Below are 24,235 nucleotides of genomic sequence, written 5' to 3' on the forward strand. Positions count from 1 at the left end.
AAAGATTTGATAATACACACAGAAAGATTCGATAATACACACACACAGAAGGATTTGATAATACACACAGAAAGATTTGATAATACACACACAGAAAGATTTGATAATACACACACAGAAAGATTTGATAATACACACACAGAAAGATTTGATAATAAACACACAGAAAGATTTGATAATACACACACAGAAAGATTTGATAATACACACTCAGAAAGATTGGATAATAAACACAAATAAAGATTTGATAATACACACACAGAAAGATTTGATAATAAACACACAGAAAGATTTGATAATACACACACAGAAAGATTTGATAATACACACACAGAAAGATTTGATAATACAAACACAGAAAGATTTGATAATACACACACAGAAAGATTTGATAATACACACACAGAAAGATTTGAGAATACACACACAGAAAGATTTGATAATAGACACACAGAAAGATTTGATAATAAACACACAGAAAGATTTGATAATACACACACAGGAAGATTTGATAATACACACACAGAAAGATTTGATAATACACACACAGGAAGATTTGACAATACACACACAGGAAGATTTGATAATACACACACAGAAAGATTTGATAATACACACACAGGAAGATTTGATAATACACACACAGAAAGATTTGATAATACACACACAGAAATATTTGATAATACACACTCAGAAAGATTTGATAATACACACGCAGAAAGATTTGATAATACACACACAGAAAGATTTGATAATACACACAAAGAAGAATTTGATAATACACACACAGACAGATTTGATAATACACACACAGAAAGATTTGATAACACACACAGAAAGATTCGATAATACACACACAAAAAGATTTGATAATACACACACAGAAAGATTTGATAATACACACAGAAAGATTTGATAATACACACACAGAAATATTTGATAATACACACACAGAAAGATTTGATAATAAACACAAAGAAAGATTTGATAATAAACACACAGAAAGATTTGATAATACACACACAGAAAGATTTGATAATACACACACAGAAAGATTTGATAATAAACACACAGAAAGATTTGATAATACACACACAGAAAGATTTGATAATACACACACAGAAAGATTCGATAATACACACACAGAAAGATTTGATAATATACACACAGAAAGATTTGATAATACACACACAGAAAGATTCGATAATAAACACACAGAAAGATTTGATAATACACACACAGAAAGATTCGATAATACACACACAGAAATATTTGATAATACACACACAGAAAGATTTGATAATACACACACAGAAAGATTTGATAATACACACACATAAAGATTTGATAATACACACACAGAAAGATTTGATAATAAACACACAGAAAGATTCGATAATACACACACAGAAAGATTTGATAATACACACACAGAAGGATTTGATAATACACACACAGAAAGATTCGATAATAAACACACAGAAAGATTTGATAAGACACACATAGAAAGATTTGATAATAAACACACAGAAAGATTCGATAATAAACACACAGAAAGATTTGTAATACACACACAGAAAGATTTAATAATACACACAGAAAGATTTGATAATACACACACATAAAGATTTGATAATACACACACAGAAAGATTTGATAATACACACACAGAAAGATTTGACAATAAACACACAGAAAGATTTGATAATAAACACACAGAAAGATTTGATAATCCACACACAGAAAGATTTGATAATACACACACAGAAAGATTTGATAATACACACACGGAAAGATTTGATAATACACACACAGAAAGATTTGATAATACACACACAGAAAGATTTGATAATACACACACAGAAAGATTTGACAATAAACACACAGAAAGATTTGATAATAAACACACAGAAAGATTTGATAATCCACACACAGAAAGATTTGATAATACACACACACACAAAGATTTGATAATAAACACACAGAAAGATTTGATAATAAACACACAGAAAGATTTGATAATAAACACACAGAAAGATTTGATAATACACACACAGAAAGATTTGATAATACACACACACACACAAAGATTTGATAATACACACACACACAGAAAGATTTGATAATACACACACAGAAAGATTTGATAATACACACACAGAAAGATTTGATAATACACACACAGAAAGATTTGATAATCCACACACAGAAAGATTTGATAATACACACAGAAAGATTTGATAATACACACAGAAAGATTTGATAATACACACACAGAAAGATTTGATAATAAACACACAGAAAGATTTGATAATACACACACAGAAAGATTTGACAACACACACACACAGAAAGATTTGATAATACACACACAGAAAGATTTGATCATACACAGAGAAAGATTTGATAATAAACACACAGAAAGATTTGATAATAAACACACGGAAAGATTTGATAATACACACACGGAAAGATTTGATCATACACACAGAAAGATTAGATAATACACACACAGAAAGATTCGATAATAAACACACAGAAAGATTTGATAATACACACACAGAAAGATTCGATAATAAACACACAGAAAGATTTGATAATAAACACACAGAAAGATTTGATAATACACACACAGAAGGATTTGATAATACACACAGAAAGATTTGATAATACACACACAGAAAGATTTGATAATACACACACAGAAAGATTTGATCATACACACACAGAAAGATTTGATAATACACACACAGAAAGATTTTATCATACACACACAGAAAGATTTGATAATACACACACAGAAAGATTTGATAATACACACACAGAAAGATTTGATAATACACACATGGAAATATTTGATAATACACACACAGAAAGATTTGATAATACACACACAGAAAGATTTGATAATAAACACACAGAAAGATTTGATAATAAACACACAGAAAGATTTGATAATACACACACAGAAAGATTTGATAATACACACACAGAAATATTTGATAATACACACACAGAAAGATTTGATAATACACACACAGAAAGATTTGATAATACACACACAGAAAGATTTGATAATACACACACAGAAAGATTTGAGAATACACACACAGAAAGATTTGATAACAGACACACAGAAAGATTTGATAATAAACACACAGAAAGATTTGATAATACACACACAGGAAGATTTCATAATACACACACAGAAAGATTTGATAATACACACACAGAAAGATTTGATAATACACACACAGAAAGATTTGATAATACACACTCAGAAAGATTTGATAATAAACACACAGAAAGATTTGATAATACACACAGAAAGATTTGATCATACACACACACAGAAAGATTTGATAATACACACAGAAAGATTTGATAATACACACACAGAAAGATTTGATAAAACACACAGAAAGATTCGATAATACACACACAGAGAGATTTGATAATACACACACAGAAAGATTTGATAATACACACAGAAAGATTTGATAATACACACACACAGAAAGATTTGATCATACACACACAGAAAGATTCGATAATAAACACACAGAAAGATTTGATAATACACACACAGAAAGATTCGATAATACACACACAGAAATATTTGATAATACACACACAGAAAGATTTGATAATACACACACAGAAAGATTTGATAATACACACACATAAAGATTTGATAATACACACACAGAAAGATTTGATAATAAACACACAGAAAGATTTGATAATACACACACAGAAATATTTGATAATACACACACAGAAAGATTTGATAATACACACACAGAAAGATTTGATAATACACACACATAAAGATTTGATAATACACACACAGAAAGATTTGATAATACACACACAGAAAGATTTGATAATACACACACAGAAAGATTTGATAATACACACACAGAAAGATTCGATAATACACACACAGAAAGATTTGATAATATACACACAGAAAGATTTGATAATACACACACAGAAAGATTCGATAATAAACACACAGAAAGATTTGATAATACACACACAGAAAGATTCGATAATACACACACAGAAATATTTGATAATACACACACAGAAAGATTTGATAATACACACACAGAAAGATTTGATAATACACACACATAAAGATTTGATAATACACACACAGAAAGATTTGATAATAAACACACAGAAAGATTTGATAATACACACAGAAAGATTCAATAATACACACACAGAAAGATTTGATAATAAACACACAGAAAGATTCGATAATACACACACAGAAAGATTTGATAATAAACACACAGAAGGATTTGATAATACACACACAGAAAGATTTGATAATACACACACAGAAGGATTTGATAATACACACACAGAAATATTTGATAATACACACACATAAAGATTTGATAATACACACACATAAAGATTTGATAATACACACACATAAAGATTTGATAATACACACACAGAAAGATTTGATAATAAACACACAGAAAGATTTGATAATACACACACAGAAAGATTTGATAATACACACACAGAAAGATTCGATAATACACACACAGAAAGATTTGATAATATACACACAGAAAGATTTGATAATACACACACAGAAAGATTCGATAATACACACACAGAAATATTTGATAATACACACACAGAAAGATTTGATAATACACACACAGAAAGATTTGATAATACACACACATAAAGATTTGATAATACACACACAGAAAGATTTGATAATACACACTCAGAAATATTTGATAATACACACACAGAAAGATTTGATAATACACACACATAAAGATTTGATAATACACACACAGAAATATTTGATAATACACACACAGAAAGATTTGATAATACACACACAGAAAGATTTGATAATACACACACATAAAGATTTGATAATACACACACAGAAAGATTTGATAATAAACACACAGAAAGATTTGATAATACACACAGAAAGATTCAATAATACACACACAGAAAGATTTGATAATAAACACACAGAAAGATTCGATAATAAACACACAGAAAGATTTGATAAGACACACATAGAAAGATTTGATAATAAACACACAGTAAGATTCGATAATACACACACAGAAAGATTTGTAATACACACACAGAAAGATTTAATAATACACACAGAAAGATTTGATAATACACACACAGAAAGATTTGATAATACACACACACACACACAAAGATTTGATAATAAACACACAGAAAGATTCGATAATACACACACAGAAAGATTTGTAATACACACACAGAAAGATTTAATAATACACACAGAAAGATTTGATAATACACACACAGAAAGATTTGATAATACACACACAGAAAGATTTGATAATAAACACACAGAAAGATTTGATAATAAACACACAGAAAGATTTGATAATCCACACACAGAAAGATTTGATAATACACACACACACAAAGATTTGATAATAAACACACAGAAAGATTTGATAATATACACACGGAAAGATTTGATCATACACACAGAAAGATTTGATAATACACACACAGAAAGATTCGATAATAAACACACAGAAAGATTTGATAATACACACACAGAAAGATTTGATAATACACACACAGAAGGATTTGATAATACACACAGAAAGATTTGATAATACACACACAGAAAGATTTGATAATACACACACAGAAAGATTTGATCATACACACACAGAAAGATTTGATAATACACACACAGAAAGATTTTATCATACACACACAGAAAGATTTGATAATACACACACAGAAAGATTTGATAATACACACACAGAAAGATTTGATAATACACACATGGAAATATTTGATAATACACACACAGAAAGATTTGATAATACACACACAGAAAGATTTGATAATAAACACACAGAAAGATTTGATAATAAACACACAGAAAGATTTGATAATACACACACAGAAAGATTTGATAATACACACACAGAAAGATTTGATAATACACACACAGAAAGATTTGATAATACACACACAGAAAGATTTGATAATACACACACAGAAAGATTTGATAATACACACACAGAAAGATTTGAGAATACACACACAGAAAGATTTGATAACAGACACACAGAAAGATTTGATAATAAACACACAGAAAGATTTGATAATACACACACAGGAAGATTTCATAATACACACACAGAAAGATTTGATAATACACACACAGAAAGATTTGATAATACACACTCAGAAAGATTTGATAATAAACACACAGAAAGATTTGATAATACACACAGAAAGATTTGATCATACACACACACAGAAAGATTTGATAATACACACAGAAAGATTTGATAATACACACACAGAAAGATTTGATAAAACACACAGAAAGATTCGATAATACACACACAGAGAGATTTGATAATACACACACAGAAAGATTTGATAATACACACAGAAAGATTTGATAATACACACACACAGAAAGATTTGATCATACACACACACACAGAAAGATTCGATAATAAACACACAGAAAGATTTGATAATACACACACAGAAAGATTCGATAATACACACACAGAAATATTTGATAATACACACACAGAAAGATTTGATAATACACACACAGAAAGATTTGATAATACACACGCATAAAGATTTGATAATACACACACAGAAAGATTTGATAATAAACACACAGAAAGATTTGATAATACACACAGAAAGATTCAATAATACACACACAGAAAGATTTGATAATAAACACACAGAAAGATTTGATAATACACACACAGAAAGATTTGATAATACACACACAGAAAGATTTGATAATAAACACACAGAATGATTTGATAATACACACACAGAAAGATTCGATAATAAACACACAGAAAGATTCGATAATACACACACAGAAAGATTTGATAATACACACACAGAAAGATTTGATAACACACACACAGAAAGATTCGATAATAAACACACAGAAAGATTCGATAATACACACACAGAAAGATTTGATAATACACACACAGAAAGATTTGATAATACACACAGAAAGATTCGATAATACACACACAGAAAGATTTGATAAAACACACAGAAAGATTCGATAATACACACACAGAAAGATTTGATAATACACACACAGAAAGATTTGATAATACACAGAAAGATTCGATAATACACACACAGAAAGATTTGATAATACACACACAGAAAGATTTGATTAGACACACAGAAAGATTTGATAATACACACACACAGAAAGATTTGATCATACACACACAGAAAGATTTGATAAAAACACACAAGAAAGATTTGATAATACACACACAGAAAGATTTGATAATACACACACAGAAAGATTTGATAATACACACACAGAAAGATTTGATAATACACACACAGAAAGATTCGATAATAAACACAGAACGATTTGATAATACACACACAGAAAGATTTGATCATACACACACAGAAAGATTTGATAATACACACACAGAAAGATTTGATAATACACACACAGAAAGATTTGATAATACACACAGAAAGATTCGATAATACACACACAGAAAGATTTGATAATACACACACAGAAAGATTTGATAATACACAGAAAGATTTGATCATACACACACAGAAATATTTGATCATACACACACAGAAAGATTTGATAATACACACACAGAAAGATTTGATAAAACACACATAAAGATTTGATAATACACACACAGAAAGATTTGATAATAAACACACAGAAAGATTTGATAATACACACAGAAAGATTCAATAATACACACACAGAAAGATTTGATAATAAACACACAGAAAGATTCGATAATAAACACACAGAAAGATTTGATAAGACACACATAGAAAGATTTGATAATAAACACACAGTAAGATTCGATAATACACACACAGAAAGATTTGTAATACACACACAGAAAGATTTAATAATACACACAGAAAGATTTGATAATACACACACAGAAAGATTTGATAATACACACACACACACAAAGATTTGATAATAAACACACAGAAAGATTCGATAATACACACACAGAAAGATTTGTAATACACACACAGAAAGATTTAATAATACACACAGAAAGATTTGATAATACACACACAGAAAGATTTGATAATACACACACAGAAAGATTTGATAATAAACACACAGAAAGATTTGATAATAAACACACAGAAAGATTTGATAATCCACACACAGAAAGATTTGATAATACACACACACACACAAAGATTTGATAATAAACACACAGAAAGATTTGATAATAAACACACAGAAAGATTTGATAATAAACACACAGAAAGATTTGATAATACACACACAGAAAGATTTGATAATACACACACACACACAAAGATTTGATAATACACACACAGAAAGATTTTATAATACACACACAGAAAGATTTGATAATACACACACAGAAAGATTTGATAATACACACACAGAAAGATTTGATAATCCACACACAGAAAGATTTGATAATACACACAGAAAGATTTGATAATACACACAGAAAGATTTTATAATACACACACAGAAAGATTTGATAATACACACACAGAAAGATTTGATAATACACACACAGAAAGATTTTATAATACACACACAGAAAGATTTGATAATACACACACAGAAAGATTTGATAATACACACACAGAAAGATTTGATAATCCACACACAGAAAGATTTGATAATACACACAGAAAGATTTGATAATACACACAGAAAGATTTGATAATACACTCAGAAAGATTTGATAATACACACAGAAAGATTTGATAATACACACACAGAAAGATTTGATAATACACACACACAGAAAGATTTGATAATACACACAGAAAGATTTGATAATACATACACAGAAAGATTTGATAAAACACACAGAAAGATTCGATAATACACACACAGAAATATTTGATAATACACACACAGAAAGATTTGATAATAAACACACAGAATGATTTGATAATACACACACAGAAAGATTCGATAATAAACACACAGAAAGATTCGATAATACACACACAGAAAGATTTGATAATACACACACAGAAAGATTTGATAATACACACAGAAAGATTCGATAATACACACACACAGAAGGATTTGATAATACACACAGAAAGATTTGATAATACACACACAGAAAGATTTGATAATACACACACAGAAAGATTTGATAATACACACACAGAAAGATTTGATAATAAACACACAGAAAGATTTGATAATACACACACAGAAAGATTTGATAATACACACTCAGAAAGATTGGATAATAAACACAAATAAAGATTTGATAATACACACACAGAAAGATTTGATAATAAACACACAGAAAGATTTGATAATACACACACAGAAAGATTTGATAATACACACACAGAAAGATTTGATAATACAAACACAGAAAGATTTGATAATACACACACAGAAAGATTTGATAATACACACACAGAAAGATTTGAGAATACACACACAGAAAGATTTGATAATAGACACACAGAAAGATTTGATAATAAACACACAGAAAGATTTGATAATACACACACAGGAAGATTTGATAATACACACACAGAAAGATTTGATAATACACACACAGGAAGATTTGACAATACACACACAGGAAGATTTGATAATACACACACAGAAAGATTTGATAATACACACACAGGAAGATTTGATAATACACACACAGAAAGATTTGATAATACACACACAGAAATATTTGATAATACACACTCAGAAAGATTTGATAATACACACGCAGAAAGATTTGATAATACACACACAGAAAGATTTGATAATACACACAAAGAAGAATTTGATAATACACACACAGACAGATTTGATAATACACACACAGAAAGATTTGATAACACACACAGAAAGATTCGATAATACACACACAAAAAGATTTGATAATACACACACAGAAAGATTTGATAATACACACAGAAAGATTTGATAATACACACACAGAAATATTTGATAATACACACACAGAAAGATTTGATAATAAACACAAAGAAAGATTTGATAATAAACACACAGAAAGATTTGATAATACACACACAGAAAGATTTGATAATACACACACAGAAAGATTTGATAATAAACACACAGAAAGATTTGATAATACACACACAGAAAGATTTGATAATACACACACAGAAAGATTCGATAATACACACACAGAAAGATTTGATAATATACACACAGAAAGATTTGATAATACACACACAGAAAGATTCGATAATAAACACACAGAAAGATTTGATAATACACACACAGAAAGATTCGATAATACACACACAGAAATATTTGATAATACACACACAGAAAGATTTGATAATACACACACAGAAAGATTTGATAATACACACACATAAAGATTTGATAATACACACACAGAAAGATTTGATAATAAACACACAGAAAGATTCGATAATACACACACAGAAAGATTTGATAATACACACACAGAAGGATTTGATAATACACACACAGAAAGATTCGATAATAAACACACAGAAAGATTTGATAAGACACACATAGAAAGATTTGATAATAAACACACAGAAAGATTCGATAATAAACACACAGAAAGATTTGTAATACACACACAGAAAGATTTAATAATACACACAGAAAGATTTGATAATACACACACATAAAGATTTGATAATACACACACAGAAAGATTTGATAATACACACACAGAAAGATTTGACAATAAATACACAGAAAGATTTGATAATAAACACACAGAAAGATTTGATAATCCACACACAGAAAGATTTGATAATACACACACAGAAAGATTTGATAATACACACACGGAAAGATTTGATAATACACACACAGAAAGATTTGATAATACACACACAGAAAGATTTGATAATACACACACAGAAAGATTTGACAATAAACACACAGAAAGATTTGATAATAAACACACAGAAAGATTTGATAATCCACACACAGAAAGATTTGATAATACACACACACACAAAGATTTGATAATAAACACACAGAAAGATTTGATAATAAACACACAGAAAGATTTGATAATAAACACACAGAAAGATTTGATAATACACACACAGAAAGATTTGATAATACACACACACACACAAAGATTTGATAATACACACACACACAGAAAGATTTGATAATACACACACAGAAAGATTTGATAATACACACACAGAAAGATTTGATAATACACACACAGAAAGATTTGATAATCCACACACAGAAAGATTTGATAATACACACAGAAAGATTTGATAATACACACAGAAAGATTTGATAATACACACACAGAAAGATTTGATAATAAACACACAGAAAGATTTGATAATACACACACAGAAAGATTTGACAACACACACACACAGAAAGATTTGATAATACACACACAGAAAGATTTGATCATACACAGAGAAAGATTTGATAATAAACACACAGAAAGATTTGATAATAAACACACGGAAAGATTTGATAATACACACACGGAAAGATTTGATCATACACACAGAAAGATTAGATAATACACACACAGAAAGATTCGATAATAAACACACAGAAAGATTTGATAATACACACACAGAAAGATTCGATAATAAACACACAGAAAGATTTGATAATAAACACACAGAAAGATTTGATAATACACACACAGAAGGATTTGATAATACACACAGAAAGATTTGATAATACACACACAGAAAGATTTGATAATACACACACAGAAAGATTTGATCATACACACACAGAAAGATTTGATAATACACACACAGAAAGATTTTATCATACACACACAGAAAGATTTGATAATACACACACAGAAAGATTTGATAATACACACACAGAAAGATTTGATAATACACACATGGAAATATTTGATAATACACACACAGAAAGATTTGATAATACACACACAGAAAGATTTGATAATAAACACACAGAAAGATTTGATAATAAACACACAGAAAGATTTGATAATACACACACAGAAAGATTTGATAATACACACACAGAAATATTTGATAATACACACACAGAAAGATTTGATAATACACACACAGAAAGATTTGATAATACACACACAGAAAGATTTGATAATACACACACAGAAAGATTTGAGAATACACACACAGAAAGATTTGATAACAGACACACAGAAAGATTTGATAATAAACACACAGAAAGATTTGATAATACACACACAGGAAGATTTCATAATACACACACAGAAAGATTTGATAATACACACACAGAAAGATTTGATAATACACACACAGAAAGATTTGATAATACACACTCAGAAAGATTTGATAATAAACACACAGAAAGATTTGATAATACACACAGAAAGATTTGATCATACACACACACAGAAAGATTTGATAATACACACAGAAAGATTTGATAATACACACACAGAAAGATTTGATAAAACACACAGAAAGATTCGATAATACACACACAGAGAGATTTGATAATACACACACAGAAAGATTTGATAATACACACAGAAAGATTTGATAATACACACACACAGAAAGATTTGATCATACACACACAGAAAGATTCGATAATAAACACACAGAAAGATTTGATAATACACACACAGAAAGATTCGATAATACACACACAGAAATATTTGATAATACACACACAGAAAGATTTGATAATACACACACAGAAAGATTTGATAATACACACACATAAAGATTTGATAATACACACACAGAAAGATTTGATAATAAACACACAGAAAGATTTGATAATACACACACAGAAATATTTGATAATACACACACAGAAAGATTTGATAATACACACACAGAAAGATTTGATAATACACACACATAAAGATTTGATAATACACACACAGAAAGATTTGATAATACACACACAGAAAGATTTGATAATACACACACAGAAAGATTTGATAATACACACACAGAAAGATTCGATAATACACACACAGAAAGATTTGATAATATACACACAGAAAGATTTGATAATACACACACAGAAAGATTCGATAATAAACACACAGAAAGATTTGATAATACACACACAGAAAGATTCGATAATACACACACAGAAATATTTGATAATACACACACAGAAAGATTTGATAATACACACACAGAAAGATTTGATAATACACACACATAAAGATTTGATAATACACACACAGAAAGATTTGATAATAAACACACAGAAAGATTTGATAATACACACAGAAAGATTCAATAATACACACACAGAAAGATTTGATAATAAACACACAGAAAGATTCGATAATACACACACAGAAAGATTTGATAATAAACACACAGAAGGATTTGATAATACACACACAGAAAGATTTGATAATACACACACAGAAGGATTTGATAATACACACACAGAAATATTTGATAATACACACACATAAAGATTTGATAATACACACACATAAAGATTTGATAATACACACACATAAAGATTTGATAATACACACACAGAAAGATTTGATAATAAACACACAGAAAGATTTGATAATACACACACAGAAAGATTTGATAATACACACACAGAAAGATTCGATAATACACACACAGAAAGATTTGATAATATACACACAGAAAGATTTGATAATACACACACAGAAAGATTCGATAATACACACACAGAAATATTTGATAATACACACACAGAAAGATTTGATAATACACACACAGAAAGATTTGATAATACACACACATAAAGATTTGATAATACACACACAGAAAGATTTGATAATACACACTCAGAAATATTTGATAATACACACACAGAAAGATTTGATAATACACACACATAAAGATTTGATAATACACACACAGAAATATTTGATAATACACACACAGAAAGATTTGATAATACACACACAGAAAGATTTGATAATACACACACATAAAGATTTGATAATACACACACAGAAAGATTTGATAATAAACACACAGAAAGATTTGATAATACACACAGAAAGATTCAATAATACACACACAGAAAGATTTGATAATAAACACACAGAAAGATTCGATAATAAACACACAGAAAGATTTGATAAGACACACATAGAAAGATTTGATAATAAACACACAGTAAGATTCGATAATACACACACAGAAAGATTTGTAATACACACACAGAAAGATTTAATAATACACACAGAAAGATTTGATAATACACACACAGAAAGATTTGATAATACACACACACACACACAAAGATTTGATAATAAACACACAGAAAGATTCGATAATACACACACAGAAAGATTTGTAATACACACACAGAAAGATTTAATAATACACACAGAAAGATTTGATAATACACACACAGAAAGATTTGATAATACACACACAGAAAGATTTGATAATAAACACACAGAAAGATTTGATAATAAACACACAGAAAGATTTGATAATCCACACACAGAAAGATTTGATAATACACACACACACAAAGATTTGATAATAAACACACAGAAAGATTTGATAATATACACACGGAAAGATTTGATCATACACACAGAAAGATTTGATAATACACACACAGAAAGATTCGATAATAAACACACAGAAAGATTTGATAATACACACACAGAAAGATTTGATAATACACACACAGAAGGATTTGATAATACACACAGAAAGATTTGATAATACACACACAGAAAGATTTGATAATACACACACAGAAAGATTTGATCATACACACACAGAAAGATTTGATAATACACACACAGAAAGATTTTATCATACACACACAGAAAGATTTGATAATACACACACAGAAAGATTTGATAATACACACACAGAAAGATTTGATAATACACACATGGAAATATTTGATAATACACACACAGAAAGATTTGATAATACACACACAGAAAGATTTGATAATAAACACACAGAAAGATTTGATAATAAACACACAGAAAGATTTGATAATACACACACAGAAAGATTTGATAATACACACACAGAAAGATTTGATAATACACACACAGAAAGATTTGATAATACACACACAGAAAGATTTGATAATACACACACAGAAAGATTTGATAATACACACACAGAAAGATTTGAGAATACACACACAGAAAGATTTGATAACAGACACACAGAAAGATTTGATAATAAACACACAGAAAGATTTGATAATACACACACAGGAAGATTTCATAATACACACACAGAAAGATTTGATAATACACACACAGAAAGATTTGATAATACACACTCAGAAAGATTTGATAATAAACACACAGAAAGATTTGATAATACACACAGAAAGATTTGATCATACACACACACAGAAAGATTTGATAATACACACAGAAAGATTTGATAATACACACACAGAAAGATTTGATAAAACACACAGAAAGATTCGATAATACACACACAGAGAGATTTGATAATACACACACAGAAAGATTTGATAATACACACAGAAAGATTTGATAATACACACACACAGAAAGATTTGATCATACACACACACACAGAAAGATTCGATAATAAACACACAGAAAGATTTGATAATACACACACAGAAAGATTCGATAATACACACACAGAAATATTTGATAATACACACACAGAAAGATTTGATAATACACACACAGAAAGATTTGATAATACACACGCATAAAGATTTGATAATACACACACAGAAAGATTTGATAATAAACACACAGAAAGATTTGATAATACACACAGAAAGATTCAATAATACACACACAGAAAGATTTGATAATAAACACACAGAAAGATTTGATAATACACACACAGAAAGATTTGATAATACACACACAGAAAGATTTGATAATAAACACACAGAATGATTTGATAATACACACACAGAAAGATTCGATAATAAACACACAGAAAGATTCGATAATACACACACAGAAAGATTTGATAATACACACACAGAAAGATTTGATAACACACACACAGAAAGATTCGATAATAAACACACAGAAAGATTCGATAATACACACACAGAAAGATTTGATAATACACACACAGAAAGATTTGATAATACACACAGAAAGATTCGATAATACACACACAGAAAGATTTGATAAAACACACAGAAAGATTCGATAATACACACACAGAAAGATTTGATAATACACACACAGAAAGATTTGATAATACACAGAAAGATTCGATAATACACACACAGAAAGATTTGATAATACACACACAGAAAGATTTGATTAGACACACAGAAAGATTTGATAATACACACACACAGAAAGATTTGATCATACACACACAGAAAGATTTGATAAAAACACACAAGAAAGATTTGATAATACACACACAGAAAGATTTGATAATACACACACAGAAAGATTTGATAATACACACACAGAAAGATTTGATAATACACACACAGAAAGATTCGATAATAAACACAGAACGATTTGATAATACACACACAGAAAGATTTGATCATACACACACAGAAAGATTTGATAATACACACACAGAAAGATTTGATAATACACACACAGAAAGATTTGATAATACACACAGAAAGATTCGATAATACACACACAGAAAGATTTGATAATACACACACAGAAAGATTTGATAATACACAGAAAGATTTGATCATACACACACAGAAATATTTGATCATACACACACAGAAAGATTTGATAATACACACACAGAAAGATTTGATAAAACACACATAAAGATTTGATAATACACACACAGAAAGATTTGATAATAAACACACAGAAAGATTTGATAATACACACAGAAAGATTCAATAATACACACACAGAAAGATTTGATAATAAACACACAGAAAGATTCGATAATAAACACACAGAAAGATTTGATAAGACACACATAGAAAGATTTGATAATAAACACACAGTAAGATTCGATAATACACACACAGAAAGATTTGTAATACACACACAGAAAGATTTAATAATACACACAGAAAGATTTGATAATACACACACAGAAAGATTTGATAATACACACACACACACAAAGATTTGATAATAAACACACAGAAAGATTCGATAATACACACACAGAAAGATTTGTAATACACACACAGAAAGATTTAATAATACACACAGAAAGATTTGATAATACACACACAGAAAGATTTGATAATACACACACAGAAAGATTTGATAATAAACACACAGAAAGATTTGATAATAAACACACAGAAAGATTTGATAATCCACACACAGAAAGATTTGATAATACACACACACACACAAAGATTTGATAATAAACACACAGAAAGATTTGATAATAAACACACAGAAAGATTTGATAATAAACACACAGAAAGATTTGATAATACACACACAGAAAGATTTGATAATACACACACACACACAAAGATTTGATAATACACACACAGAAAGATTTTATAATACACACACAGAAAGATTTGATAATACACACACAGAAAGATTTGATAATACACACACAGAAAGATTTGATAATCCACACACAGAAAGATTTGATAATACACACAGAAAGATTTGATAATACACACAGAAAGATTTGATAATACACACACAGAAAGATTTGATAATAAACACACAGAAAGATTTGATAATACACACACAGAAAGATTTGACAACACACACACACAGAAAGATTTGATAATACACACACAGAAAGATTTGATCATACACAGAGAAAGATTTGATAATAAACACACAGAAAGATTTGATAATAAACACACGGAAAGATTTGATAATATACACACGGAAAGATTTGATCATACACACAGAAAGATTTGATAATACACACACAGAAAGATTCGATAATAAACACACAGAAAGATTTGATAATACACACACAGAAAGATTTGATAATACACACACAGAAGGATTTGATAATACACACAGAAAGATTTGATAATACACACACAGAAAGATTTGATAATACACACACAGAAAGATTTGATCATACACACACAGAAAGATTTGATAATACACACACAGAAAGATTTTATCATACACACACAGAAAGATTTGATAATACACACACAGAAAGATTTGATAATACACACACAGAAAGATTTGATAATACACACATGGAAATATTTGATAATACACACACAGAAAGATTTGATAATACACACACAGAAAGATTTGATAATAAACACACAGAAAGATTTGATAATAAACACACAGAAAGATTTGATAATACACACACAGAAAGATTTGATAATACACACACAGAAAGATTTGATAATACACACACAGAAAGATTTGATAATACACACACAGAAAGATTTGATAATACACACACAGAAAGATTTGATAATACACACACAGAAAGATTTGAGAATACACACACAGAAAGATTTGATAACAGACACACAGAAAGATTTGATAATAAACACACAGAAAGATTTGATAATACACACACAGGAAGATTTCATAATACACACACAGAAAGATTTGATAATACACACACAGAAAGATTTGATAATACACACTCAGAAAGATTTGATAATAAACACACAGAAAGATTTGATAATACACACAGAAAGATTTGATCATACACACACACAGAAAGATTTGATAATACACACAGAAAGATTTGATAATACACACACAGAAAGATTTGATAAAACACACAGAAAGATTCGATAATACACACACAGAGAGATTTGATAATACACACACAGAAAGATTTGATAATACACACAGAAAGATTTGATAATACACACACACAGAAAGATTTGATCATACACACACACACAGAAAGATTCGATAATAAACACACAGAAAGATTTGATAATACACACACAGAAAGATTCGATAATACACACACAGAAATATTTGATAATACACACACAGAAAGATTTGATAATACACACACAGAAAGATTTGATAATACACACGCATAAAGATTTGATAATACACACACAGAAAGATTTGATAATAAACACACAGAAAGATTTGATAATACACACAGAAAGATTCAATAATACACACACAGAAAGATTTGATAATAAACACACAGAAAGATTTGATAATACACACACAGAAAGATTTGATAATACACACACAGAAAGATTTGATAATAAACACACAGAATGATTTGATAATACACACACAGAAAGATTCGATAATAAACACACAGAAAGATTCGATAATACACACACAGAAAGATTTGATAATACACACACAGAAAGATTTGATAACACACACACAGAAAGATTCGATAATAAACACACAGAAAGATTCGATAATACACACACAGAAAGATTTGATAATACACACACAGAAAGATTTGATAATACACACAGAAAGATTCGATAATACACACACAGAAAGATTTGATAAAACACACAGAAAGATTCGATAATACACACACAGAAAGATTTGATAATACACACACAGAAAGATTTGATAATACACAGAAAGATTCGATAATACACACACAGAAAGATTTGATAATACACACACAGAAAGATTTGATTAGACACACAGAAAGATTTGATAATACACACACACAGAAAGATTTGATCATACACACACAGAAAGATTTGATAAAAACACACAAGAAAGATTTGATAATACACACACAGAAAGATTTGATAATACACACACAGAAAGATTTGATAATACACACACAGAAAGATTTGATAATACACACACAGAAAGATTCGATAATAAACACAGAACGATTTGATAATACACACACAGAAAGATTTGATCATACACACACAGAAAGATTTGATAATACACACACAGAAAGATTTGATAATACACACACAGAAAGATTTGATAATACACACAGAAAGATTCGATAATACACACACAGAAAGATTTGATAATACACACACAGAAAGATTTGATAATACACAGAAAGATTTGATCATACACACACAGAAATATTTGATCATACACACACAGAAAGATTTGATAATACACACACAGAAAGATTTGATAAAACACACAGAAAGATTCGATAATACACACACAGAAAGATTTGATAATACACACACAGAAAGATTTGATAATACACAGAAAGATTCGATAATACACACACAGAAAGATTTGGTAATACACACACAGAAAGATTTGATTAGACACACAGAAAGATTTGATAATACACACACACAGAAAGATTTGATCATACACACACAGAAAGATTTGATAAAAACACACAATAAAGATTTGATAATACACACACAGAAAGATTTGATAATACACACACAGAAAGATTTGATAATACACACACAGAAAGATTTGATAATACACACACAGAAAGATTCGATAATAAACACAGAACGATTTGATAATACACACACAGAAAGATTTGATCATACACACACAGAAAGATTTGATCATACACACACAGAAAGATTTGATAATACACACACAGAAAGATTTGATCATACACACACAGAAAGATTTGATAATACACACACAGAAAGATTTGATAATACACACACAGAAAGATTTGATAATACACACACAGAAAGATTCGATAATACACACACAAAAAGATTTGATAATAAACACACAGAAAGATTTGATAATACACACACAGAAAGATTTGATAATACACACAGAAAGATTTGATAATACACACAGAAAGATTCAATAATACACACACAGAAAGATTTGATAATAAACACACAGAAAGATTCGATAATACACACACAGAAGGATTTGATAATACACACACAGAAAGATTTGATAATACACACAGAAAGATTTGATAATACACACACACAGAAAGATTTGATAATACACACAGAAAGATTTGATAATACACACACAGAAAGATTTGGTAAAACACACAGAAAGATTCGATAATACACACACAGAAAGATTTGATAATACACACACAGAAAGATTTGATAATAAACACACAGAATGATTTGATAATACACACACAGAAAGATTTGATAATACACACACAGAAAGATTCGATAATAAACACACAGAAAGATTCGATAATACACACACAGAAAGATTTGATAATACACACACAGAAAGATTTGATAATACACACAGAAAGATTCGATAATACACACACAGAAAGATTTGATAAAACACACAGAAAGATTCGATAATACACACACAGAAAGATTTGATAATACACAGAAAGATTCGATAATACACACACAGAAAGATTCGATAATACACACACAGAAAGATTTGATAATACACAGAAAGATTCGATAATACACACACAGAAAGATTTGATAATACACAGAAAGATTCGATAATACACACACAGAGAGATTCGATAATACACACACAGAAAGATTTGATAATACACAGAAAGATTCGATAATACACACACAGAAAGATTTGATAATACACACACAGAAAGATTTGATAAGACACACAGAATGATTTGATAATACACACACACAGAAAGATTTGATCATACACACACAGAAAGATTTGATAAAAACACACGAGAAAGATTTGATAATACACACACAGAAAGATTTGATAATACACACACAGAAAGATTTGATAATACACACACAGAAAGATTCGATAATAAACACAGAAAGATTTGATAATACACACACAGAAAGATTTGATCATACACACACAGAAAGATTTGATCATACACACACAGAAAGATTTGATAATACACACACAGAAAGATTTGATAATAAACACACAGAAAGATTTGATAATACACACACAGAAAGATTTGATCATACACAGAGAAAGATTTGATAATAAACACACAGAAAGATTTGATAATAAACACACGGAAAGATTTGATAATACACACACGGAAAGATTTGATCATACACACAGAAAGATTTGATAATACACACACAGAAAGATTTGATAATAAACACACAGAAAGATTTGATAATACACACACAGAAAGATTTGATAATACACACACAGAAAGATTTGATAATACACAGAAAGATTCGATAATACACACACAGAAAGATTTGATAATACACACACAGAAAGATTTGATTAGACACACAGAAAGATTTGATAATACACACACACAGAAAGATTTGATCATACACACACAGAAAGATTTGATAAAAACACACAAGAAAGATTTGATAATACACACACAGAAAGATTTGATAATACACACACAGAAAGATTTGATAATACACACACAGAAAGATTTGATAATACACACACAGAAAGATTCGATAATAAACACAGAACGATTTGATAATACACACACAGAAAGATTTGATCATACACACACAGAAAGATTTGATAATACACACACAGAAAGATTTGATAATACACACACAGAAAGATTTGATAATACACACAGAAAGATTCGATAATACACACACAGAAAGATTTGATAATACACACACAGAAAGATTTGATAATACACAGAAAGATTTGATCATACACACACAGAAATATTTGATCATACACACACAGAAAGATTTGATAATACACACACAGAAAGATTTGATAAAACACACAGAAAGATTCGATAATACACACACAGAAAGATTTGATAATACACACACAGAAAGATTTGATAATACACAGAAAGATTCGATAATACACACACAGAAAGATTTGGTAATACACACACAGAAAGATTTGATTAGACACACAGAAAGATTTGATAATACACACACACAGAAAGATTTGATCATACACACACAGAAAGATTTGATAAAAACACACAATAAAGATTTGATAATACACACACAGAAAGATTTGATAATACACACACAGAAAGATTTGATAATACACACACAGAAAGATTTGATAATACACACACAGAAAGATTCGATAATAAACACAGAACGATTTGATAATACACACACAGAAAGATTTGATCATACACACACAGAAAGATTTGATCATACACACACAGAAAGATTTGATAATACACACACAGAAAGATTTGATCATACACACACAGAAAGATTTGATAATACACACACAGAAAGATTTGATAATACACACACAGAAAGATTTGATAATACACACACAGAAAGATTCGATAATACACACACAAAAAGATTTGATAATAAACACACAGAAAGATTTGATAATACACACACAGAAAGATTTGATAATACACACAGAAAGATTTGATAATACACACAGAAAGATTCAATAATACACACACAGAAAGATTTGATAATAAACACACAGAAAGATTCGATAATACACACACAGAAGGATTTGATAATACACACACAGAAAGATTTGATAATACACACAGAAAGATTTGATAATACACACACACAGAAAGATTTGATAATACACACAGAAAGATTTGATAATACACACACAGAAAGATTTGGTAAAACACACAGAAAGATTCGATAATACACACACAGAAAGATTTGATAATACACACACAGAAAGATTTGATAATAAACACACAGAATGATTTGATAATACACACACAGAAAGATTTGATAATACACACACAGAAAGATTCGATAATAAACACACAGAAAGATTCGATAATACACACACAGAAAGATTTGATAATACACACACAGAAAGATTTGATAATACACACAGAAAGATTCGATAATACACACACAGAAAGATTTGATAAAACACACAGAAAGATTCGATAATACACACACAGAAAGATTTGATAATACACAGAAAGATTCGATAATACACACACAGAAAGATTCGATAATACACACACAGAAAGATTTGATAATACACAGAAAGATTCGATAATACACACACAGAAAGATTTGATAATACACAGAAAGATTCGATAATACACACACAGAGAGATTCGATAATACACACACAGAAAGATTTGATAATACACAGAAAGATTCGATAATACACACACAGAAAGATTTGATAATACACACACAGAAAGATTTGATAAGACACACAGAATGATTTGATAATACACACACACAGAAAGATTTGATCATACACACACAGAAAGATTTGATAAAAACACACGAGAAAGATTTGATAATACACACACAGAAAGATTTGATAATACACACACAGAAAGATTTGATAATACACACACAGAAAGATTCGATAATAAACACAGAAAGATTTGATAATACACACACAGAAAGATTTGATCATACACACACAGAAAGATTTGATCATACACACACAGAAAGATTTGATAATACACACACAGA

General features: G+C 29.1%; 1 protein-coding gene across 1 annotated transcript in view; it reads right to left on the reverse strand.

The window, feature by feature from the left end:
- The window catches only part of LOC144893586 (uncharacterized), an 896,812-nt gene that overhangs the window by 210,998 nt on the left and 661,579 nt on the right, over window positions 1-24,235 (reverse strand). The window lies entirely within an intron of this gene.

Source organism: Myxine glutinosa, chromosome 9 (genome assembly GCF_964187855.1).
Source record: "Myxine glutinosa chromosome 9, kmMyxGlut1.1, whole genome shotgun sequence".
Lineage (NCBI taxonomy): Eukaryota > Metazoa > Chordata > Myxini > Myxiniformes > Myxinidae > Myxine > Myxine glutinosa.